This window comes from Pollicipes pollicipes, unplaced genomic scaffold, assembly GCF_011947565.3.
Source record: "Pollicipes pollicipes isolate AB1234 unplaced genomic scaffold, Ppol_2.1 Scaffold_3718;HRSCAF=4362_pilon_pilon_pilon, whole genome shotgun sequence".
In the NCBI taxonomy this organism is placed as follows: domain Eukaryota; kingdom Metazoa; phylum Arthropoda; class Thecostraca; order Pollicipedomorpha; family Pollicipedidae; genus Pollicipes; species Pollicipes pollicipes.
Window position 1 is genome coordinate 559085 of NW_023596361.1, and position 26929 is coordinate 586013.

General features: G+C 52.7%; 1 long non-coding RNA gene across 1 annotated transcript in view; it reads left to right on the forward strand.

Moving 5' to 3' along the window:
- The first annotated feature begins 12556 nt into the window (after positions 1–12556).
- LOC119092937 (uncharacterized) overlaps positions 12557–26929 on the forward strand; it is a 37439-nt gene continuing 23066 nt past the window's right edge. Inside the window, exon 1 of the long non-coding RNA XR_005093575.1 lies at positions 12557–12595. This is a non-coding gene — a long non-coding RNA (uncharacterized LOC119092937). The remainder of the gene's footprint in view (positions 12596–26929) is intronic.

A 26929-nucleotide genomic window follows, 5' to 3' on the forward strand; every position in this document is an offset into this window, starting at 1 on the left:
GATGAAGCTAGTCAGTATCAAGAAGACAAATGGAAAGAGGACAGGACGCCTGATGAAGCAGCGACGGCAGAAAATGCTAAGAAAAGCTGGCGCTGCAAAGTTGCCGCAATCGCATCGTACAACAGTGAACAGCCAAACACGTGGTTTCAGTTAAGCTGATGTGTCCAGTACAAAAAAAATACCATGCTGTGCTTTCCATTCATGTAAGTGGCCCTATGAAATACAACACTTTTAGCGCTGAACTAGGTTACGTTTGTTGTGAGCGTTCTCTACAGAGGCGGACACAGGATGCGTAGCCCGTGCGCTTATCATTACGATTTAGTATAAGTACCCTAAGGACATATGTAACTACTTTTTAAAATGTTCAGCTGTAAACCGTGATTTTATGTGTACTTATTCGAGATTGTAATCAGTTCCCTTTTCACTTCGTTTTAATTCAACAGACCCGGTTCTCGTGTTGGGATAGCAAAGCAGGCGAAGCCACGTCCGCCCACTTCCAAAGGCAGCGCCGACCTAGGCCAGAGCACGGTCTCGCCCTTCTCTCCCTGCCTCGGCGGCCACGCCGCAAACATCGCTCATGTGAATATTGCGCACCGGAACAGAGCGCAGCGGGCAGCCGCGCCTGCGGTCGGTCGCCGCCGTCGGCAGCTCTTTATGTAGTGTTCCGGCTGGGAGGCGCGGCCAGTCTCTCATCGTGGCCGGCCTTAATCAGATTCCACTCGCCGGCGCCGGCGGCGCGGCGCGGCTCGGCGGAGAGGCGCTAAGGCACGCGGCAGGGGGCGGCCGCCCGCAGGCCCCAACCGGTAACGACTGTCGCACGGCGGGCGGCGCCCCCTCCCGCCATCACCGCGAGACGGTCCACTCTGCTAGAGCTCCATCGCGGGCGCGTGCGTGTGCGTATTTGTGGTCGGCGTTTGTAAAGTGTGCACGGGTGGCAGCGCGAGCATTTTCCGAATGGCAGGCGGACTTACCGCAGGGCGGAGTCTGTCCAATGGCTGTCGGTCCCTGACTGACTGACTGGACAGCGGCCATGGTCCTGCCGCCGCACTTAGGCAGCTACGCTCAGTCATGCTTTGACCAGCCTGAATGCGGCCCATTTGCCCGCCAGACACGCTGACGGCCCGTCCACCGAATCGAGGTCGACGCCGGACCCGACCCGAGGGGGCGACCGTCGAGCCTTACGGCACCACCTCTCCGACGAGCGCGCGCGATGGTGGCGCGTCGCGAGCGTCGACGGCCGCACAGGCGGCGGGGGCGTCGGCAGCAGCGGACGGTCGATGGATGGCGGCGGGCGGGGGACTCCGGTTACCCAGCCGGGCTTCGCGCCGTCTCTGTCATCCGGCGGACAGTCCAGTGAATCATGCGTCAAATGGAGCCTCCGAGCGACCGGCGAGGGGAGGGCTGAGAAAAGAAGGCTATGGGCACGAGCTGTCCTGCATTGAGCGCCCTCTACTCGGATGGCCTGCATGGATACCGGCGACACAGAGCCGCGCGGAACTTTTGCTCAGCTCACGCCGAGCATGGGCGTATTTCATCACCGGGATGGCGCCAGCGGCGACAACAGGGTTAGGGTAAAGTTTATGGTGTCAGTAAATGTCAGGCTAGCCTGCGTTCTTGCTAAACTATAGCCTCAATCCAGATGTGACCCCGCCCGCCCAACTATGCCTGGTTATCCGTGATGGCTGACCCCAGTGCTACTAAAAACTGGTTAACGAATGGGACTGATATCGTTGCAAATGAGCCGCGATTTGTCTTTAATCATCCGTTGACTGAGTCATTTTTCAGCCGGTATGCGTCGCTTTACCTGCGCAGGACATCTGAGGACCTTTTTCGTTAAAAGGACATAACGCGCGCCATTTTTGGAAAGTCACTCGCCAGCCATCCACCCCTCTGGTACTGAATGAGAGGTGCTTTCTGTCACGAGGCATTACGCTAAGCTCCTTTTTATGTTCGCTCCGTCACTTTTGCCTGTGCCAGCACAGACAAAGCGGCCAAATAGAGCCCAGGCCCATTCATCAGCGCGATGTGACTTAGTGGCGCGACATTTGGCGGCGCAGCGGTCGGCGCCCGGCGGCACAATGCCGGCCACAATCGGCTGAGGGGACCGCCGCGCCGCGGCTGTAATGAGTGCCCCGCGGACCACCGCCGCCGTCTACCGACCGACCTCGCCGGCTCCCGTCTCACCGCGCGCTCACCCCGCCGTCAGTCCCGTTTGTCTCGGGTGGAGGGGATTGGACCCAGTGCACCGGTGGGTGGCTTAGGTCCTCGGAGATATTGCGTCGTGTTTCTTGAGCTGTCACTGTGCTCGCGAGTCCCTGGTCTATCAGCGGTCTCCTGGTGCGGCTCCGTAGTTCTGCGATATTCGCCCGGCTCTGGTCTGTCCGCGAAGCTTCGGCGAAGCGACGTAGCTCTATTGTGTCTCTAATCCGTCCGTGTGACGTAAGTCCGTCCACATGACCTTGAGGTTATCGGTGTATTTTCGGCGTGACCATGCGGCGTAGCTATTCCGTTCGCCTACGTAACGCGTCCGTGTGCCCCTGCTGTGTCTGTTCGTGCGCCCGTGGTGCGTCGGTCCATGTGTGCCTCTGATGCGTCGGTCCGTGTGTGCCTCTAGTGCGTCCATCTGTGTACCTGTGGTGCGTCCGTCCGTATGTCTGTGGCGCATCCGCTTGCTTGCCTCTGGCGCGTCTGTCCGTGTGCCATTGGTGCGTCCACCCGCCGCCACCCCGCCCAGGTGACTCCTGAGCAACCGTGTAGCCCAGTTTGCAGGCTGTCAGCCCCAGTGCGCGCGTGTATCGAGCGGTGCGTGCTCCCTGCAAACAGACAGACGTGAACGGCCGGTGGGGACGGCACAGACCGCAGCGGCGCCACCCGCCGGAACAGACAGACGTGACCGGCCGGTGGAGACTGCGCAGGCCGCAGCGGTACCGTCCGCCAGGACAGACAGACGTGACTGGCCGGTGGCGGGCAGCGCTGCCCACCGGGACAGACAGACAGGACTGGCCGGTGGAGGCGGGCGGCGCCGCCCGCCGGGACAGACAGACGGGGCTGGCCGGTGCAGGCGGGCGGCGCCGCCCGCCGGGACAGACAGACGGAACTGGCCGATGGAGACGGCGCCGCCCGCCGGGACAGGCAGACGGGACTGGCCGGTGGAGGCGGCTCCGCCCGCCGGGACAGACAGACGGAACTGGCCGGTGGAGACGGCGCAGGCCGCAGCGACGCCGCCCTCCGGCCATCACATCTGTAGCTAGAAAATCACGTACCACGCTGGCGCAGGACACAGTGCCCTTCCGGACACACGTACATCGCGACTGGTAGGGGTCGGGCTGGCCAGACTGGGGCCCTCCAAGTAGGCTGAGGTGTCGACGGAATACGAATGGGCAGGAATGCAATGCGAAAAGTGTTTAACCTTCCATGAGCTTGACATTTATTATATCGATGGTTCTAACTGTTGATAACAGACCTTACTGTAATGCAGATCTCTTTGTAAGCAAAACGCAAGTGTGCTACGAGCCGCACAACCGCCTATCTATATGTGGCATGCAACAATATAATTTGGGCGCATGAGGCATGTCGACACCGTAGGAAAATATTTATTGGTTATTTGGTGAAACTGGCAAAACATATGGCAGCCATTCAGGCCTTAAGGCCAGTAGAAGTGTCCAAGAAAGTAAAATATGCAATGGTGGCCGTCATGCAGACCATGCAGTTCCGGCAAGCCTCAACTTTGGGGTTTACTTTTCCAATGTAGGTCTCGCAGTGTCAATCAAGCCCATACACCGGGCTAATGCTCCGCAGGTCATAAATCGTCAGTTGCGGTCGTACAAGGCGTTCAGTACGGTTTGCTGAGGCACGTATTAGTCATTCTTGGAATAAAATCGTGTCAGCTTTACTGCCCTATTTCGTCATGAGTAGTTCTTAAACTCCCCCAATCGCTAGGCATCTCTCTACGGGCACAAATAAATCAGCGTGCGCCTTTAAACTTAAACCAGCTTGCCAAGGCTTCGTCTGGCCACAACCAAAAACGTTTATGTTTTCTTTATCCCATGTTGCGTTCCGTCAGAGAGGAGTCCCCAAATTCGATCGTCAACTGCGAAAAGTCAGTACCTCATTTTTTGCTGGCTAGTGCTGTGTCTCCTACACACTTGCTAATGCTGCTGAGCCTCAGCGGCTATACAAGCAGACCCATGCCTGAGTTTTTCACTGCGGGCTCCATTCGGCCTTCGACTCTCAGAAATGGTGTGACAGCACGAACTTTTGAATCGTTTCCGATGGAGTCGATATTTGTGAAGTCGAGTTCAAATTCGATTGGCAGCAGTTTAGGACAGAACACGTTCTATGGGCTTCGATGTCGGCCATAAAGTGAGCCTAGGCTGTAATTGAACTAATACCTTGCTTTGCCTTGCGGTTTACACACGTTTTTGGTACTGCTGAGCCACAGCGGCTTTATTTAGCAGGCTTGTGCTTGACTTTACCTCAGCGAGATCGATTCGGGTTTGGATTCTCGGGGAGTGGGGTTCATTCCCAGTCTAACTCCGGGTGCCACGGCATCATTTTAAGTCGACGCAGGTTTCCACCCAAGGACATATCTCAATTTAAGAATCGTTTCAGATGAATTCGATATTTGTCGAGCCTGTCAAGTCAAGCTGCGTAGAGAGATTGTATACACGTTAGACACACAGCCTAACTAACAGAGTCTGAGAAGCACGGCCTGAACACGCAGCCTGAAGAGCGTACATGCGACCCAACTGTTCCATTTAACGCTTACAGGAGCAAACTGGGCTCTTCACACGGGTTCACAACAAGTAACAATTTTTTTTTTGTAATCAGTTTTTTGTGTAAAATCTTTTCTTTTGTAATCATTCACATCACCCTATTGAAATGGACTGATATGTGGGCTCCGGGCATCGTAGCCGATATGATACTCAAGTGAAGCTGGTTACTAGCAACATTCTGCAATCTGTGTTCTGTCTTAACGTGAATTCCGTGCAGTAGAAATCCCCGGCCAATAGCAGAGTAAAAAACGTTAGGCTACAATGTTGCGGGAGATGCAGCTGGTGTCAACCGATGCTCTTAGGGTGCAAAGCCCGCCACCTGCCGGGGGCAGATCAGCCTCCAGCGCCGCCAGACGCGACACCGCATCGGCCCGCAATCCGTACCTGCGGTCCGACGTAGGGTATCACTGCAGCCCTCTCGCAGCGGCTCATCACGGGCAGACGACGCAGGGTATCACTGCAGCCCTCTCGCAGCGGCTCATCACGGACGGACGACGCAGAGTATCACTGCAGCCCTCTCGCGGCGGCTCATCACAGACGGACGACGCAGGGTATCACTGCAGCCCTCTCGCAGCGGCTCATCACGGGCAGACAACGCAGGGTATCACTGCAGCCCTCTCGCAGCGGCTCATCACGGGCAGTCCGACGCGGGGTATCACTGCAGCCCTCCCGCAGCGGCTCATCACGGGCAGTCCGACGCAGGGTATCACTGCAGCCCTCCCGCAGCGGCTCATCACGGGCAGTCCGACGTAGGGTATCACTGCAGCCCTCTCGCAGCGGCTCATCACGGGCCGACGACGCAGGGTATCACTGCAGCCCTCTCGCAGCGGCTCATCACGGGCGGACGACGCAGGGTATCACTGCAGCCCTCCCGCAGCGGCTCATCACGGGCAGTCCGACGCGGGGTATCACTGCAGCCCTCTCACAGCGGCTCATCACGGGCAGTCCGACGCGGGGTATCACTGCAGCCCTCTCGCAGCGGCTCATCACGGGCAGACGACGCAGGGTATCACTGCAGCCCTCCCGCAGCGGCTCATCACGGGCAGTCCGACGCGGGGTATCACTGCAGCCCTCTCGCAGCGGCTCATCACGGGCAGTCCGACGCGGGGTATCACTGCAGCCCTCTCGCAGCGGCTCATCACGGACAGACTGTGACCTCTGCCACCCCGCGAGCCCGCGCTCAGCCGGCAGCGCGAGGTCCAGCCCGGCGCCCGCTGGTCATCATGGCTCTCATGCGTCGCCCGACGGTGATGGAGTGGAGGTCGAGCGGGTGAGGCGTGGGAACGATGTGGACAAGGCCGTGAGCTGGCCGGCTTTCATGGGCCACGGCCACACGTTAATCCAGGCGCAGCGCTGCTGACTCTGAGGGAGAGATCGGCCCGGCGTGGGAGAGTTAAGGATGGAAGAAATTATGTTGGCTTATTTTACGATACGTTTAGCTGCTTAGGTCTGTAACACCCACGCAGTTAAAGTAGTGAATGAAGAGCTAACGACGAGCTTCCCTTCTAAAGGATCCCCGAGTATTTGAAAGAGGAGCCAAGAATAGGCGAAAACAGTTGGTGACTGGTGAATTCAAAACATGAAGAGCATTTGTGGCCGTCAAGGCGCTTATACATATTTCATAGTGTCGAGGGATTATGAGAACGCGCAAGCGGAGACAGACCCTAGTTTCCCCAGGTAGGAAATGCTGCGGAGGCACGCACAACACATATGCTTTACGCAGAGCTGCATACATACAAACATATCGCGCATGCATGTGGTATCTACCTGTGTTAACTCCTTTCGCGCCGTGCCAGAAATATATTTATATTTCATGTAAAAATCAACATGTATGCAAACAAATCGGCATCGTTATGAAACAAATCGAAAATAAGATTTTCAACGATTCTTATCACTATAAAAGGCCTGCCTTTCGCCTTTGGAACATTTCTAAAATCAGATTAAAGCGCTCGCCTTCACTCCGGCTTTTTATTACACCACAAACACCGACGACGGTCCCGTTGGGGGATGCAAATACAGCAAACTATGTACTGCACGGAAAACTAGATTGTCGATATAAGATCGATGCCCTGTTTGAGAATGCCGCGCAATGACAACAATACCCAGCATTGACAACCTTGAGAATATCACAATAGCCAGAAACAACGCACCATGCACGCTAGCCTACAGTGACAGTTCAATTACACTTCTAGAAACAACCTCATTATCACTTTCATTATTCTTCCAACGTACTCTTTAACTACTCTGTGGTGTTACATTCAGAGATATCACGACCGGATTTATTCAGATCGAATTTCCAATAGTCTCATGACAAAAATGAGGCATGAAAACAAAGGAGACGAGACTGCATTGAGCGGATCTTAACTAAATGTTAGAGCCAACATTCCCTTATGTGTACGGGCTCTTGACTGGGGGGGGGGGGGGGGGGGAGGGGGGGACTTCATTTCTATCTCCTTTAACAAACACCCATTGAAAATAATTGTTCAAACCTTAATTTCTTTGGATTGAGGCGCAATCGTTGAATATTACATTTACGCAATTTTTCTTCGTTGTACTCCCTCCGCTTGGGCTTTGGTTCATTCAATCTTAAGTGCATTTTAATGATCAAGACTTGATGATCACTGATACGATATTTGTCAATACCTTCGACTAGTTCTGCTACATTAGTTATCAAGAAATGCAATATGTTTTAAGCATGCTCAGAGTGTCTGGTAGATCCTTTAACAATCTGTTCAAAATCCAGGGTGTTCAAAGTTTCGATAATATTCTTACTTTTAATGCGATGCCTACCACCAGACTTATGGAGCGTAGCGCCCCAATCAATGTCGAGAGGATTGAAATATCCAGTAATTATCCTCATACATGGATTAGACTCGTCAAACTTTTGCGCTAATGTCTCCAAGAAATGCATGAGAACTTCGTCATCCTCCCAAGGTGGGCCGAAGAAGACACCTAATGAGCATGCTTTCTTATTGTCATCTAACGCCATGCACCAGACGGCTTCTTCCTCCAATTCCATCCTTCCGGACTCCCTTGAAGCATCCTTTAACTCGGATGATCTATGACACCTCTCGGTCAAAGCTATTTTCATGTTGTGTTTCCTGGCTTCCCTTGCCGCCCTGCTTGCGAAGTTCGCACGTAGACGCTATGCATAGGTTTTGTCTCTACCATGCCACAGAAGCCGGTGTACACGTTAATTCAAAATCGGTTACATTCGATAAACAATGCGACAGTTTTAGACTGATCCATAATGACTATTTTTGGAAATTGTTTTTGCATTCACTGATTAAATTGATCTTTTTTAAATCGCTGAGGCAGGCATTGGAATTGAAAGTAACTTACCGTTACGCAGTGCTGCCAATACCCCAAGCATACAATGCATATGAGCCTCTGGAAGGGGCTCGAGGCACCTCCAAAATTATGAAACATTTCACACATTGGTCACCAAAAATTCCATTTTGCTTGGTAGGAAACATAAAAAGGGCTTATAACAGCAATCCAATTTTAAGAAAACTTTGTTGTTTATCGTAGCCTATGCACAATGCACAGCATACAGTGTTTTCTCAAATCAAACCTCTAAATACGACGACCTTCATTCGGTGAATCTTAATTAAAAACCTTTGCATAAATATAGCTGCAGTAACACACAGGCACGCGGGCGGCGCAGCGAACAGGCACGCAGGCGGCGCAGTGAACAGACACGCAGGCGGCGCAGTGCATAGGCACGCAGGACAAACTGCAGGCTCACATAGGCACGCAGGCGGCGCAGTGAATAGCACACAGGACAGACTGCTCTTGGGCAGTTACACATCACCTGAGCTCTTGGAAACTCTTTCTCGAAGGACACGTACTGCAGTTATCCCACAAGGCACTATTTGTATGCGAGCCATTGTATTGATCACATCGTATCAAGGGGCCACAATCACAACGCCTGCCCGTCGCCAGTCGATACCCAGAAATAAGGTCCCGCCGGCGAAGCACAGGCGTGATCGATGCTAGAAAGCCCTGAAATGTCTGATTGCCCCGGCTCCCAGAGATCGAATGCCAGCGGCTGCACATCTATTGGAAGTCGCTGATCACAGCGCTTAGTTGTATGGCCTCTCAACCCCGTCTGCCATTCGATTAAGAGGCGTCTCACTGCAGTAAAAGTTGACAATCCCTGCAGACCAACACAGCACAGCCGGTTAATTTTCTCAGACTGTTGGTGGTGCGTTCGTTGCCGATACAATAAGTGGTGGCCCCTTGTTCAACACCTTTGTTAGTCTTCCTCACGTAAAACTGCTGAGACGTCTTGTCCAGTGCAGGGTGAGCGGGCTGATAACGAAAGTGGGAGTTGTCAATTATCAGCACGAATATTTCACCATCTCGAGATGACGGAGCCATACGCTTCATGAACTCGCACAGATGGGTGTGGCTAATGCATGTTGAGGTCAGCCTGATTTTATCGCATATTAGGTGCGGGAATAAGTTCTCTGGCACGGCGCTTCTTCCTAATGTCCATTGGTTGAAATGGGCTGGCTCTGGTCAGGGCCAGGTCAGGAAGTTTTAGCTAACGAAATCGTGGACAGTCACTGATTTAAAGTTTTGACCTTGCTAGGAAACACGAATATTATCTGCTAACTCCTCCTACTCTTCACTGTTACAATGAAATTCGCGGTTTGCGGCTCAGTTCTAAAAAAGCAAGTAGAAAAGGTTGGTCTATTTCAGTGAGAATGCGTTGATATTTCAGTATGCTGTTGACGTATCGAAAGGTACAGAGGAATTAGCTATCTAACCACGAGTCGCCTGGCCGGGTGCTTGCACAATTCTTTGTGCGTGCAACCCATATCAAGGTATATGCATTCACGATACAATCAAGAGTACAGCAAGCTCGCTAATATAACAAATGATTTCATGCGCATATGACATTCCGTAACAAAACGAAGGCAACCCATCCCGCTGGATTTGACCCATGCGTTGGAAAGTGTACTTTTCGGATGACCTGGAGAGGCGAAAGTCGCCTGCTTCTGAAGGTCCTGGCCACAGAGGTCATGAAGACATCATTCGCCCAATAGAACCTGGTTTGAAAAAGCCGGCACTAGAAGCGGTCGTGACGCCAGTTCAAATGAAAGAAATGGATGAATTTGCAATTAGTTGTGACGTGTAGAAATTGCGACTCAGAATTATGGGTTGGACTAGTTTGATATTGATTAGCCAGTGTTGCTTAGTTGCTTACGCTCACCAAGACCATGCGGCGTCTACGTCTGGATACCGAAATCCGGGCCTGTTTCCGAGCCTCATTCTTCACCTTTTTTGTGATTCAAACATTTTGCTTTTCCTAGGAGATGGATGGGAGAGGTGAAATTGTCGTGATTCTGCAATAATGTGGGTGAAGTCCGTCTACTCAAACAACTTGCATATCAGTACCTAATGATTCATCCACCACCACGTCAAAAAAGCTTGCTGCTGCCGACAGTTTCGTGTACCCGCGGTCAGTGGTTGTAAGTAATAAGGATCCGGAAAACAATGTAGCGAGGCATGGCCGGGCCACCAAAATTTTTCATACTTAGGTGAGACTCACTCTGCACGTGACCCCGATCGTTCTATTTGGGAAACTTCTGTTGTACAGCGCATGCCTTCGAGATAGCCTGGACGATGCCACTATTGCTGCATCTGACTTGGAGCAGTCCAACAACTGGCCAACTAATTCAAGCGACAGGCTTCAAATATTATCTGAGCGTATCTTCAAGATGGAAGGCCGTGGATATTGGGCAAACCAATCATATCAGCTGGTTTGTCAAAAATGCAAAACTACTCACGCGTGTGATATAAACAAAAGAAAGAGATTCAAATCACTCTTGGTACAAAAGCGCAGCACGCAACAGATATACCGAGGCATCTCCAGGGGCACAGGAGACGCTAGCCGATCAAACCAGTTTGCATTCCCGGACTTCTCTGCTGGAACTGACGGAAGGCATCTGGTGAAGAGATTCTTTCCAAACGCATTGTGGTTTTGTGGCAAAAATGTTCCTCTTTTGAGAGATAGCAAATGTTAAGAATAAGCAGATTACCCCAATTCTGTTGCTCTTGGAAATATTCTATCGCAAACGGTTTTGTTAGCTGAAAGCTGAGGGGATGAATATAAAATAACTTAAGATTAAAATTTCCAGACAAAATTTGTTCCCGAACACATTTGTTACCAAAATAAGGTGGACGGCAAGAAACGAAATGATTGCATTTTTCCTGACTGAGCACAGAGGCAGGCAGTAGAGGTCGAAAGAGGTCGTATTTTTTAAGTCTGGAAGATATATAAATACAGAAAAATCTACCTGAAGATCTCGGTAAACGCCACTAACATACTCGTCAGATGGTATTGTCAACAGGAGTAAGGCAACCAGTTGTCAAGTAAAGCTTGCTCCGAGTGTATGAAACATTTGTGATGGATGTTATGGAAATTTTTCAGGGACGCGCAGTACCAGGAGTGAATGGCTGCTGGTGGAAAGCGATGAGCTTTCATGGTGGGAACAGAACGTCTAATGTTTTGTCAATGTCTTCGTTATGGCGTGTTGGGATGTACCGTTGGTAGGCAGTGTGAGGTATTTGAGGCAAAAGTTACTAGATAAATTTAGTGTCTTATTCTGCCCATTATGTATCCACTGACCGTCAAATCGACGCTGCAATAGCCAAGTGATGGACCTACCATGACTTTGAAAACAGAGCATTCTTGGCTTGTGGATTATTTTAATTTCCGTTGAACCCTGGTAGGTATAACCCTATTATAGTTGCGACTTTTTTAATCTTCCAACGTCTTCCAAGAGCTTCATTTTGTCTGTTTACAGCACCGTCAGCAGGGAAAGTTGGGCCTTCGTGATCTTTTGCCCTGCTGGCAGGACTAGGTCCAGCTTGGCCGTAAGCTATGAAATGACGTGCCAATGCGCCAATATACCAAAGCTAAATAACCAGCAAAGCTACATCCATGAGGTGGTTGAATATCGCAGTCTCTTTGTGACCTTATGTACCACCATCGGGTTGCAATGCTAACCCGTTTCTTTGATAAATAACCATCACTCCGTGTCGAAAAAGCAGAAAACGCTCCCATCCAGGTGCGAGCTTAATTAGCTAAGCTGCTAAGCAGATGCAATCAGGCATGATTAATCAGGCGACACCTGAACTGGTGACGTCACAGTTCTCGCCGAGCTCCGCTATCGATCTATGGCGCTAGTGTCGAGGGCGTCGATCGGGGCCGGCCGCCATCGCGGTTTTTGGTGGGCAGCCGGGCGGCGCCGGCCGCGCGCCGCTCTCCCGCCCAGTGCGTCCGCGCGTGCACATGTGTGACTCGCTCTGACCCGGGCCGCGCGCCGATGGCCAGAGGGGACCGGCCGCTCGGCCTGCCAGCACTGCCCCGGCCCTAGCCCAGTGCCGTGCTATGTTCAACTTCGCCTCCAAGCTCATCAACACGGTGATCGGCACGGACGAGCCCCAGCCGGGCCAGGGGGCCGGGCCCGGCTCGCACGGCGCGCCGCGGCCCACCGCCCCCGGTCACGCACGCATGCCAGTGCCGCAGCCGGGAGGAGTCGTGCCCGGTATGGCGCCACCCCGTCACATGGGACCGGCGCGCCTGCGAGGGCCGCGGCCCGGCGGACCCGGCGGGCCCCAGCGACCTGCGGGGCTCGCCGGGGACCCGCGGTTCGTGCGCGGCGCCGGACCGCCGGGCGCGCGCGGTCCGCGCCCGCTGCGGGGTGGCCCTCCGCACCTGAGGGCGGCTGGACCGCGCTTCCCCGGGCCGGGCGGGCCGCCGGCCGCCGCCCTGCAACCACCGCCGCCGCCGCCCGCCGACGCTGGTGAGTAACCGTGGGCTCGTGGGTCAGTGTAGGTCAGCGTGGGTCATTGGCTCGGAGGGTGGCGGTCAAGCATGGCTGCTGTCAGATGATGCTCTTGGTTCGGAATGATCACCGGCTGAAGCGGCTCCCGGGTAGGAGAGGACCACCAAACAAGTGAATCATCAAACGTCGGGGTGTCAGACTGTTTGTCCTGCTTTCGCATGTGTCCTAAAGCAAACAGGTAGGGTCGCCTTCGAGAGCGGAACTTTGCACGAGGCTGATTGCCACATCACGTGGGTTTCGGGTCCGAAATGGTGATGACATCACGTGGATCGTAGCCAGAGGGGTCATCCACACGTGAGTTTTAGGTGGAAAAGATCATCTTAGCACCACGTTGTCAGCAGTCGGCAGTGCATCAGGGTTGAGCGTGCTGAAACCCTGCCGAGGTTGACAAAGTCCGGTCTTTGCCAACAACAGCAACTGTTGGCGCGTATGATTTCAGCACAAGCTGAGTCTTGCCGGCTCCCAGCCGATGTTCACGCACCCTGACGGATGCCGGAATGGTGTCGGTGCCAGGTCTCTATGAAATGTCTCAGCCCTGGTCTTGAGGTGCCACGCCTTCACCCACAAGTCCTAGGACCGCGTGGGAACATCCCTAAAGGCGCATGCGTGGTGGTGGTAAAAGTTTCAAAGTTAATCTGCGGGAGACATCAACACAGGGTCAATGTCACACCTTCGCGAAAAATGGAGAGTCCCGTCCTGGGGAGCCTGGTTCCACACCTGTGGATCTCGGAGCCGGCAGCGTGGAGGCCGTGCGCGACTATCGAGTCACGCGGCGCGACAACCTGTCGGTGACCGTCCGGCCGCCCACTCACCGGCAGATCCGAGCGTATTGATCCCGCGCACAGCGCTGCATGGCCTCCGGCCGGAGAGAGCCGCTCCACTGGCTGCGTCGCATCACAGAACAGCACGGCCTCCGGCTGGAGAGAGCCGCTCCACTGGCTGCATTACATCACAGAACAGCACGGCCTCCGGCCGGAGAGCCGCTCCACTGGCTGCGTCACATCACAGCATAGCACGGCCTCCAACCGGAGAAAGCCACTCCGCTGGCTGCGTCACATCACAGAACAGCACGGCCTCCGGCTGGAGAGAGCCGCTCCACTGGCTGCATCAGGCCACAGAACAGCACGGCCTCCGGCCGGAGAGAGCCGCTCCACTGGCTGCGTCACAGAGGGTCGATGGCCCCTCTCAAGTTCTGACCTGTGGCGGGACCATTTTATCTCGCCGACGGCCGTACTTGTCGGCGCCTGTTGAGTTTGTTGCCCGAGGGGTGTGGGCTGCGCCCCTCCCCACCCACCGAAAGCGTCGCCAGTGGCTGACTACCCTGCCGAGAGCTGCCAATAAATCCGGCCCGGCCGGGCAGCAGAGGGTGGAATGAAGTGCGTCCAGCGCTCCCCGGGGTCAGTTGCGGCAGTGCGGGCCGTCATTCGGCGGGTCCCCGGGGTCAGCTGCGGCGTGCTGGCCGCCGTCCGATGGGTCCCTCGCAAGTCGGGTTTAGTCGAGCCCTGAGCCCAACATCGAACCATGCTGCGAGGAAAGTCATGAGACCAGATTTGCACTGAGCAGAGGCCGGAGCAGCACCTCGAGCAGAGCCTCGATGCCGGCTCAGAGCGGAGCTCGAGCAGAACCCCAACAGGGATCCAAACCGAGCCTGGAGCAGGCCCCCGAGACCAGCCGCGAGCGGAGCGCTGAGCAGACCTCTGAGCCGAGTCCCGAGCCGAGCCCCAGGCCGAGCCCAAAGTCGCGCCTCGAGCCGAGCCTGAGGCTGCGACCCTCGCTAGCGGCGAGACCAGCTGCAGGTAGCGCCGGCCGCAGCCAGGGCGGCTGAGCCGCCGCTGACGTTGGCGAGGGGGGAGGGGAGGCGTAGAGCTGAGCAAATGCATCGGTACCATTACGTGTAATGTCTCAACCGAGTGCTCCGTCGGGGCACTGCATCAGGGTCTTGGGAGCGCTCAATCTTCCGGACGATTTAATGTGGCACTTCATCGTGAGCGAATAGTACACCAATTGCAGCATGTCCTGCAATGCCTCGTCGCGTAAAGGAACGAGGGTCCCCTCCTAACGCTAACTCACTGCTACATTAGTTGCTTCAAATCTCACTCAAGAGACATGCTAGATTGCATAAAAGTATCGGCACACTTTCGAGTTATGTTTCCAAATACTTGAGTTATGTCCCGAATTGCAGCTGAATAGGCCATCCTTCGAAAGCTTTGCATAATATATCATAGAACGAATCACGACGTTCACAGTCCACATAAATACTGATAAATGAAATAATGTGTCAAGGGCGAAAGCTAGTGACTTATCAGCTAAATCCCTAACGCTGCCATGTATTTAGATATAACAAGCGTATAGCCATCACACAGCTAGCAACCGGTTCTATGCCTACTGGTAACTTCTTTCCAGTATAAATATGTCTCAGATTAGGATTCAGATTGAACTAGGTCCATAAGAAAGCACAAGTTGGAAAATAGCTGTAAGCACTAAGATGATGGCTTGACTGCATGGTCATCTGCTCAGCTTCAGAGTTAAAGGTTAAAAGGCTGGAGTGGTCTATTACATAAAATCCTGTTTTACTTTCTGATTGGTCTGCTGAGCATAAGGCGCAGACCGCCGTCGTACCAGAGGAACTAAAAGTAGAGTACATGCGTGTAGTGTAAGTGATCATGAACACCGTTGCCAGTGCCATCAGGCAACGGCACGCCCAATGTGCAGCGGTGCTAATTAGCAAACAAATTCCTTGGCGTCTATAATTCGCGGGGTTTGCCTCATTAGGCTAGCACCACACTGGTCTCGTCAGTTTGTTTTCACGTGCAACTGCATAAGCCGCCGTAGTGTTCGCTCGCAGGCTGCGCCCCTGTTTGGTCTTCATTAGAGTGGTAACAGCCAGCCGGTCCGAGCCATTGCCGATGAGTGTACTCGCACTCGTCCCCCCAATTCTTGAGCCGCGGCTAAATTTGACCCCGCCTGCCTGCATTCGAGTCCAGTAAAGTAAACCATGCCGTTAGCTGCATCATTTGCTGCAATTCTTTCAGTCCCAATGCCTCTATTGCAGCTGTTTCAAGTTTTGAGTAGCCGCGTTCCTGAATTATTCGAGATATTCTTATGGTTGGTTGGCCGTTGCTCTAAGTGACTGCTATCGAGCGGGAAGCGTTACCATGAGCCGCAAGGCCAGAGGTGGAGGGGGAGAGTGGAGCAGCGTCTAGAGAAGAGCGTTACCATGAGCCGGCAGGCCGGGGGTGGAGGGGGGAGGGAGGGTGGGAGGAAGAGCAGCGTCTGGCGGAGAGAGCGTTACCAGGAGGCGGCAGGCCGGGGGGGGGGGGGGGAGGGGGACTGGGAGGGGAGGAGAGCAGCGTCTACCTCACTGCTATCGACCTTACCATGGTCACCGCCGGTGTCAGACTGGCAGCCCGTGCCCACCAACAGGACCAACGTCCTTCGGGGCGTGGTTCGATGAACGCAGCGGGTTTTCTGGCTGGCAGCTGGTCTGGTTGTCGGCCCATGTAGTTGTCGGCTCATCGGGTTGACAACTCAGTAGGTTGACGATTCGTCTGGATCACAGCTCCTCCGCATGAACTCTTCTTCAAACAAACTCTTCTAGCAGGTTTAAGATGACGCGTCATTCGGAGTGACAAGAAGACTTTCGTCTTGGTCGGCGATTCGTCTGACCTCATGACTTGTCTTCGCTATGCGTGACAAGTCTTGGCCACCAACTCGGTCAGACTTGTAACACACGACTTTTCCTGGCCAGTAATTCGTTTGCACACATGTCGTGTTCCACCCGGCTGCTCCGTAAGCCACCTGAGCTGTTTTGAACAGCAGCTTGAATAGCACCCCTCCAGACTGTTGACCTGCCTTGATCGATGGCGTCTCTGGACTGGTGACCTGCCTTGACCTGGCGCTCTTGACCAGACCGATTGGACGCTCGCCTAAGCCAGATTCCGACCAGATCGCCGACGCTCTCGTGACCGGCTCCTCCGGAGCGCCTTTTGCCGACGCGCATATCTGTGGAAGTCAGCGGGCTCAGACCCGTCATCACATTGGCGCAGCGTGACGAATGTGGCAGCCGCTTCGTGAGTGATAGCCTGAGAAATAAAGCGCCCGACTGCTTGGCCACTAATGGATTGTTTCTTCAGCAGCCTGGATGATGGAATGGAGTAGGATTTTCCACATTATTGGCGTTTGCCTCATCATCTTTGCAACTTTAGGAGCTTCTGGACAGTGGACAATTTATACTTAGTTGGATGCAATTTCTTAACATATTCAACCTAATGCCATTTTTGTCATGAGGCGTAGACACCATGCCGCTAGTATCATGCAACAGTATAGGGAGAAATTGCCGTTACATTGGGTGAGGATTACATCCCTCCAGACTGGTGACCTGCCTTGACCGGGACGCCTTCGTGCTAGTGACCTGCCTTGACCGATAGCTCATCCGTACTAGTGACCTACCTTGGTTGGCATGGTTTGACAAGCCTTATCTATAACCACCCATTTCCACCCCTCGTGATGCGAAAAACGCTTCGTTGCGTTTCCCGTACGTGTTTTAGACAGCGTTTTCGTCCGATCTGACGCACGCGTTCTGTTCGCCATAAGCAGCAGACGCGCCACCCACTGCACCGGCCAGGTTACGCCAATGTGGCGGAGGTACGTCAGCACCACCTCACATCCTGCCAGACAAGCGTATTAGAATACCGTTTGGTTGCAGCCATTTCAATCACTCATCCTTCAATTTCTTGAGGTTGGTGTGCCCTGACTCGCCTCCGCTCCGTTTGGCAGGCGTATGTGTAAACTTTGAAACACTCTGAAATGCATCATGCGCGCTAGGTAGATTAGTTTGAACCAAATAACAGACCGCAAATTAATAACAGCCAAAGCGCAAAAGAGCCACTCAAATGCTTCCTGTGCCTTATAATGGACCTTGTTATTGATCAGCCCACGGTGTGTTTGTGGCTATATTTTGTCAAACTCCGTGAAACACGCATGTATCACTCCTGTTTCAGTGCATATGACACCATGGCCAGGTGGCGCCATGGCCTAACAAGGTGCGTTACCTCTGACCCAGTGCGGGCGGCACCATTGCCTAACAGGGCTAATGTTTAGGGACATCCTACCCTGACTAAATATGGCCATCCCTCGTCGCCGCCCGCATGAATGCACGTTTTTGCACGTTGTCTACACGCGTCACGAGGTGACGATGTTGACCGTGAGGTTGATACACCTGAAGACTGGCTGCCCTCTAATGAGCGTTCGAGTTTCACTCGCTTATGGGCTGATGAGGGACCCAGAGCGAGTCAGGTATGGCTGTAAACGCCGGGCCCACCCCAGGCTGTTAACTATCGCCCACTCGCTCACTGTATAAGCTAGAAATCTATAAAATACCTGCTTAGTTGATAGACATGTCATCCGGGAATCACGCAGGGTTGTTTGTATCCACGGCAAATGTGAGCAATGTCACGAATTTTTGAATGACGAGTGATCATCCATGCAATAATCACTCTGCAATAAACATAATTTTTGTGATCAAAGTCTTTCCTCGGATCCTCAATGAGAGTGTTCCATGTTTGAGTATATTAAAGCAAGCATTCGATTTGATGAAATGAACCCCCTTGTAACTATTGGTATACTTTTAAATGGAAAACCATTCTAGAAACCAAATTTCTATGTTAAGTAGATATGCTCTTCAATGCGTCATTGCTTGATTACATCAACGCATCTCGCAAGACATTGGTTCAAAGTCTATTAAAAATCGGTGTATCTGGAAGTCGTGCTCACAAACCCCAGATATGAACGACTCAACAAGTATATTTTTCTGAGCCTTCATCGCCGAATGGCTAATAGAATGACAGGATTATTGTGGCGTTATTACACCATTATTATGGCGTCATGGATGTCTGGGTGGCTCTGAAAAGTCGGCCGAAATAGGCTGCACATCTTTGCGGGCGTGTAGCGCAGAATTTGAGGGGCTTAGATCTTAAGAATGGCAGGGCTGTGAACTGCATCAAATGATCTTCACCATAAGCATTTCAGTTGAAAACCACATACAAATGTGGAAGTTGCCCTCTAAGACACGGTAGCAAACACGCCAAAACCCTCAAGGTCCATTAAATCGTTTACACATTCTTTTGAGGCAAGATAGCAAATCTTGCTTTGTAAAGTGTCATTTTTGGAGAAGAGCTTGGGAGGACATTACATCCATTCACAAATTGATTTTCCAGGATCCAGCTGCATCTTACTTATCAACTCTGACCACAATTCGCTCGCGAATCCGCTTTCCACAAATTTCAACTCAGACTCGATCCAATCCATCTCATGAAAATTACCGTCCGGAGTAATCCGCATCAGGCCGCCACCATTTCAGCCGATTGAAACAAGGCGCCAACTGAAGCGTATCTGAGAGCATTTTTTCTTCGTAACTTGACATTCAACTTTTGGATCTATTCCAATCCTTTTGGTTTGGCCAATTTTAAACTACAACACTTTCCTCATACATGTGTTTAGGCAATTCTCAGGTGCAGTTCATTGGAATCCATAGGTTTATCTAAACCGTGGAGAGCTTTAAGATGCATGCTTCATAGCTTCGTGCAACTTCCTTAGGATATTACGTAATGCTGGGTGAAAAATTGACCATTGACCTGCCATAATGGGGCCGATTATTTATTTAACAACATAAAAAGCTACTACCAATTGCAAGATATCGTTACGATAAAACCGCTGGTGTTTTTTTGCTATTTTCATCTTAAATAGTTTGGAAACACCGGGGTGATCACATCGAACCCCCTATCAGTCCACGTTATACAAAAACGGCTAATCAAGACGAGGGTTAAGACTTCAAGTCCTCTGATTTCTGAGCTAGACGCACGCGAACCTGAGCAGATTATTTCGCGCGCCCTATTTCCAAATCACTCCGAAACCATGTCGTCATAGAGACGTCAGGCGAATTCCACCTCTCCGGTGGCCATACTGTGTTCAAGTTCATGCAAAATGTGGCCATTGACTTAATCGTGTCTGGAGTACGTCAGCACGCCGAATCGCCGCATCAACGGGCAACAGTTGGCTGTCAACCAGCTTATAGCGTTAAATGCATGCCCCCCCCCCCCCATCATGAAAGGCGTTTTGTGATGCATAGGTAATTGGACAGTCCTACTAGTCATGACAGACATGAGCCTGGAAATCGAATATCTTAACAGAGCGCCGTAACCGATAATGCATATGCAAGAACAATATAAAATCACAGAGAAGTATACAAGAAGATTACGAGAAAGCGCTAAAAGACGCCCACATAACGACGCCGGGATCGTCACACGTGCACAAATTAGCATGCCACCTTGCGGCGGTTTAAAGTACTATGGGTGAGCCATCTCGTCCGCTGCACTGACGATTCTGACACAGCCAGTCTGACAACGACCCTGGTGTGGTAAAACGTCCCAAGACGTAGAAATGATGTATTAAGAAACATATTGATAAATTGTAGAATCACGTTATCCAGATCAGCGTTTTGCACTTTAAGGTATTCCAACAGTTACGAGTGAGATCTTTCAATCACATATGATGTTGGCCTTAGTATCTTCAGCTGTGGAACAGGCCCTTTAAAATAATCTTGAATTTCCGAAAAGTGAAAGGGCCGCGGCTCGTGTGGACTACTCGGCACAAACGACACCGAGTGAGCTATTCACCTTGGTAATTCCCGTGAGGTCCATGGCCTTGGGTAGGTCGAAACGCCACGCGAAGAGGCAGCCAGCACATTCTCTTCAGTCCCTGGTGTTTCCACGCTGGAGCGGCCGCCGAAGCAGGCCTTGACCGATCAGACGAACGCGATGTCGACGTCGACGCACGTGGAGCGGCCCGTGTCGGATCGACCGGCATCGCCTAGCGCTATTGACCGGACGTCGACACGGCTGTCCCGGCCGAGCGGCGCCCGGCGAGGGCGGCCACAGCGTGATCGACCCCGGCCAGCGCCGGCAGACCGTGCTCCGGAGACGGGCTGGCTGCCGAGCGCATCAGCGAGCTGGGCAGGGCGGCCGCGGTTGCTGGGCGGTGTCCTGCGGCTGCAGCGGCCCTTGAATGGCAGCCGAAGACGTTTGCCAGAGCGGCGCTGCGAGGAGCTCGCGACGCTTGTTTGAGGGGCTGCCAGCCGGCTGGGGGCACACAGACGTCAGATTGAACGTTGACAGTGAGGTCGACGAAAGTGGGCAGCTCGTGGGTTTGGTGGCTGACTGACCATGAAGTCGGAGTTCGAAACTGATTAGTGACTCGGTACTGAGGCCTATCACTATAATGGGCGTGATATTATGACGCCAGTGAAAAATGCTGTAACAGGATGGCGGGATGCCAAAGCAGTCTCGTAGAGGTTTTGCCGGAACACGAAGATGATAGGTAAATGTAGATGTTTGGTGATCGCTCAGTCTTCGTGTTCACCATGCTCTGCAAGAAACGCCGAGGAAGACCGCTGATGATATCCTCCTGCCACAAGTCACTGACTGCAAACAGCTTCTATCAAAACTGCCAATGATGTCCATCGCATGACACTTCACAGCGCCACCAACCAGTGCTATTTGGCACGTCACCTGTGTAAGTGTGCTTAACAGCGATGATACATAGTGGTCTCCATCGGCAAAGGCTATTCAAACTCACTGAGCCATTTAGCGTGCCGATATGGCGTTACTTTACGGTCCAAGCTGTCACCCACACGAACTGTTAAAGCCACTCAGCTTCGACATTACGTTGGAACAGCACCTGCGGACTTTTCAAACATGAACTTGGTTGCATGAATCACCAGCTCATTGATGTCCGTATCAGAATTCCCACAATGCTTTACCTGTTACTTGGGTGCGGAACTTGCCACCCAAGTGGTGACGGCTGCATCACATTCATTTTGCATCAGCGTATCAGTAAAATGCTTTCAGATAGGAAACAGCAGATAGCGATTTCCGCTGTGCCGAACAATGTCATGAATTGGCCGCGAACGAACAAGACGTCTCTTTTCGTCAGAAAGCACAATGGCCTTCGCTTGCCCCAACACTGAGCGACTGCCAAAAGTCTCCTGTGAGTACAAAGCTTCAGTCATTTCAGCAACAAGAGGATCACCGACTATTGGAGCATACAATGCTGTCTTCTTACCAACTGCTTTCAGTTTGAGCGGGGGTACCAACGTTGCCATTGATACTTAAAAACCATTGTGATGATGGACTAAACGACCGTGAATTGCCTGCAGCATATGTCCATGTGTGGTCACGCCTTTCCTCTATTCCCTCCCTCCCGGTAAAAATTATTGGGGGCGTCCGGCTGCCAACGCTGTGTTATGCTACCAAACAGCGGCTAGTGACATAGAGCGTGCCTGTCGCCCTCTTCCATCGTGCATGAGAGAAGGAAAGCAGTCGCTCGAATAAGCGAGCCCAGTCTGCCAAACTTCAGGCCGCCTCTGCCTGTGTGAGATACAGTCTGCACGAGAGAACACCAGGCCGGTGTGGTTTGCATCAGTCAGACACAGATCGTGCTGTGGAATCATGCTACTAGCGACGCGCGGCGTACAACTTGCGAAACATGTCACGGAGCGTGAGATTTTGCTACTTTGCCATGATTTCGATGAAGGTGTCAACACAGCTCAGATATTCAGTTAACAAGGAAACGTGTTGGGGAAGCATACACTTCTACAAGTGTGATGCGGCAGTTTTTGAGGATACAGAAGTCGGTAGTTGACAGGTGGAGGAAGCAGCGATATTCCAGTGAGCATTTCTTAATTATTCCTCAAGTGTTTCAAATGCAGAGGCCATTGCGCCGATTGCGAACCACTCTCAGTAGTTCTGCTGTCTCGCAGGGTGCCTTGTATGTGCCCATCCCTGTGCAGCGGCGCGAGATAGCTGCATCGCTTCAGATAGTGAAATGAATGCTCGCAGCGAATACTGACCTTATGATTGCAAACTCGGAATAACACGGTGCGTTCTCCACGAGCCCTTTAAACTCCTCTAGACCAAACTTAGAGCTGGAACCCACTCATAGTTTATGAGTTCCTGAGTTTTTCAGCTGTGTTATCGACGTTCAATATACCAAGGGGTACTGAATAAATGATGTTCTCGATCGAACAATGGTTGCATCGTCTACACTCGACATTTCAACCTGTGATTATGACCCGTGATTACATGCACAACTTGCAACATCGAGTATTGACAATCTAACCAATGCTCCCTCTAGAACGTCCCTCCAGTTTAACCAGTAGCTCCTCGTGTATTGAAGGTTGATATCTCAGTACAAGAGCTCTGAACTCATGATACAAAAAAATCCAGCAGCTGAGGGCGTTTCTTTCTCAGATCAAGCTGCTCGTAGTACCGGACACGACCAACAGTGAAGACAGAAAGTTACCCGTAGTACCGGACACGAACAACAGTGACGACAGAAAGTTACTCACAGTACTGGACGCGGACAACAATGACGACAAAAAGTTGCTCATAGTATCGGGCACGAACAACAGTGACGGCAGACAGTCTGCATGTGCGCAGCGGGCTAGAGCTTGTAATTAACATGATTACGAGAACTTATGACTCACTGTGTCCTATAATCCACCAATCTGCCTGATTGCGTGCGCTCTTTGTTTCTTAATTGCCGTCGTCTAATTACGTGCATACTAGACGAACAGCACACCGGTATCACGTAGCAAACACGAACACCGACGATACGAATGCTCATTTACATTATGGCGATGTTCGCCTCGTTGCCACCGGCAGTTTGTAAAACAACATTGCTCGGCCCTTCTTCGTATAATGCTGCACACTCCAGCCGTCACATCTTGCAGCATGTACAAGAGCCGAGCAATGCGCCGCAGCGCATCCCCAGTACTGATGAAGCCGAGCGACCAAAGTCGCCACTTCTGGCTACTCCCGGCTAATTGCGAGCGCAGTTCGGGCGGTAAAATTCCGCGGAACCCGATAGTGACGTCGCCGGCCATTACGCCGGCCGGCCGGCGGGAGAGAACTGACGGCGATTTCGCACTCCATTAGTCGAAGCGGCCGGCGAGCTCCAATGTCTGCAGCGGCCAGACTAGCGGCGACAAAAAGGGCGGGTGCGGCCAGGGGTCCACCGGCCTCACCCCCCCCTCCCCGGAGGGCCGGGGGGGGGGGGGGGGGGCGGGGTGTTGGTCGGCGTTCCGGCGGGCGGTCGATCTGCGGCGCGTTGGTCGCGCTCCGCGCCGGAACCGTCTCGCCGTGGGCGGCGCCGACGGTGAGGCACATCAATGGGGATGACGGAGCTCGTGGCCGCACCGAGCCTGAGCTTTGTAAGCAGGCGTGGGGCGCGCCAGCCCGGCGGCGCAGCCTCTGGGCCCCGGCGACGGCCATTTCCGTCGCCAGGATCGAGGCCTCTGGCTGCTGCCTCGCCGACCGGGTGCTCAGTTAGGGAGCAGGGCTCTCACGCAGGCCTCAGGCCCAGATCCAGGCGAACCTCACGCACGAGCCTCTGCGCGTGCACGGTACGGTTCCGGGCGCTGCAGGGCTCTAAGCGACACTGTGGGCGACCAGAGCAGGTGATGTCTTACGTTATCCCTGTTTCTAGTTGGCCACAGTCTGCCCTGGCGCTTCAGCCAATCATAGAGCAGCGCGCATACTGGATAGCATGCGCCTACCTGTTCCACTTCCAACACACCGCCAGTACCGTAGTGCTGTCGTGGTCTGAACACATTCGTTGCTTGGATTCTCGCCAGCATGACCAAGTGCGGAACTGCTTCTGGAAGTCAGCGCCATCGTCCGGGGTCTCCCACTCCATTGACCTTTCATTTTCACCGTTTTGGAAAGACCCTTGTGCTCGCTTACTCAGGGGACGGGCCGGCGGGTCAGATAGCAGAGCCGTCATGATAGTGCGTTGGATGGCCGTATAAACCGGTCAGCTCCGGGCCGCCAGGCAACGGATGTCGCTCTCGGGCACCCGCTGGTTGGATGGCCGTATAAACCGGTCAGCTCCGGGTCGCCAGGCAACGGATGTCGCTCTCGGGCACCCGCTGGTTGGATGGTCGTGTAAACCGGTCAGCTCCGGGTCGCCAGGCAACGGATGTCGTTCTCGGGCACCCGCTGCTCGAGATACGCCGCCAGGGCGACGCCCGGGCCGCGTCGTATCGCACGCTGACACAAGCTGGCGGTCCCATCACCAAGTTCAGTCCACTTCCTCGCGGAGGGTGACGTAAACGCAGCTCCACTATCAGGGTGTCGCAGGGAATCACGGGCGCTGTCAGCTCCCAGCGGTCCAGTCCAGGCGACGCTCGGTTTAAGGACTGGAAGCCATGTTGTCGCTGCCTTACACCACATTATGCTCCTTACTAGGGCGACCAGTGTTTTCGTTCGGTAGAGGCTCGGTACACGGAATGGTGCTAAATGAAAAGATAAGAGACAGGATGGATGCAAAGGGTAATGAGCTGTGCCCAATGTGTCATTGTGAGCTGAACGACGACTTGATCATAACGAAAGAAAGGCCCTAATCTGTTGGCGGTGCATTCGGCATTGGGAGCTCATTTACTTCTTGCCTCTATTAAGTCGATGAATTTAAGTTGGGAGTCACCGGTATTCTGTATGGATAAATATTTTCATCATTTGTCATTATTTAAAGGTTTTTCAAATGTCACCTTGGAATGAATTCGTCGTATCCGTATTTTTTTAAAAAGCTGCCTGGCGTCTGACAGCAAGACCTAACTGTATTACGGAACTACTACTTTTGCAAGGTAACACACATGTCAACCATATGTGCAGTGCATATTCCTTTTTAGTGCTGAGACGCGGGCTGAGCTTGGCGGTCAGCTTTCTGCCCTGTCTCGTTCTGTTAAGCACAGACGGGCTTGTGACGACCCACTCACTAAAATAGCCGTCCTTACGGAGAGCTCCACCTCTCGCTGCCTATTTCTGGCGTCGGATAATAGACCGCACACGCCACCCTCTGTCGGCGACACCACCATGACCACCGACCGCGACCCCTCTGCCCCCCACCCCGCTCTGTCCCCCGCCTCTATTGACGGCCGGCGCCGGGGACAGCCGACCGCACCGGCTGCCGCGAATCCGTTCACTCGATCGGTCAGGTTAGCGGGGGACAGCCGACCCGACAGCCGATTCCGCTCGATTCCAGAACCATGTCTGGTCGAGCAGGTGGTGGACTGGATGCCGATGGCGAAGTCAGGCGATGACCAGGTGGAGGGCGACACAGAGCATCGTTTAAAATGAAGCAGGGAACGAAACTATTACGATGCTCCGCGGAGTAGTGCAGGATGGAAAAAAATGACAATGACATCTATGAATGTCGCCTAGCCTTTTAGCTGTCCAGGTTTATCAGCTGCTCGAAACTTACGGAGGACAAGCACTAATACTCCTGTGTGCCCATCTGGTGACTGGTCTCCTCCTACCAGAGGCGCTGATATCCAGAAGAACACTGGAGTCGTGCAGATGCGCACTGTGTATGCCTCCTACTACTGCATACGAAACCACGTCGATTTCTCCGGCCTCCAAGTCGTGGGGCCGCGTGGTTTATAAGAAGGATGGGCTGCCATGACACTTCTCTCTCTCTGATCACATGAACTAATTTTGTGAGAACAAGCTCAAATGCTGTGTGCGGCTCAGTGTTTTAGCCGGCGCCGGGCGGTAGCAGTCGTCTTGTGTGCGTCAGGCGAGGCAGGGTGTTAGTGTTTTAGCTGGCGCCGGGCAGTAGCAGTCGTCCTGTGTGCGTCAGGTGAGGCAGGGTGTTAGTGTTTTAGTCAGCGCCGGGCAGTAGCAGTTGTCTTGTGTGCGTCAGGTGAGGCAGTGTGAGCACCCCTCGTCATCTGCTCCAGAGTTGTAATGAGCCTGTAAAGCTTAGACGGTTTCTTCACTACCAATGAGCTCAAAATCTGTTCAATCTTCAGGTTAATTGGAAAATATGAGGTCCGGTTGTTTATAAGGCCTCAAAACAAATGTGAAAAATTGTGACCTTTGACAGTGTATAAAGCGATTCAAGGAGAGGAATAGATCAGAACCATCAGAGGCCATCAGCACTTCCCTTGATTAGTCAATTTACCTATCCGGTCACTTGTTTGACGTGCTTGATAAATATTGTTGCTTACCGTTATATGAGAACATTTGTAAGACCTATTGCTACATCTGCTAGTTAAGAACTAGTGCTACATGTAGAAAAGGGCAAACCAACTTAGAAAATTGTATACCTAATTATTTCAAGGTTCGAATAAATTTCAAAAGAGATTAATGGGAAGGTTTTTAAGGAATTTGTGTGTCAGTATGTTGTCTGAAATTTAGGCGTGATGTAACTGAGTAGCAAGTCTATGTAATCCGTTGC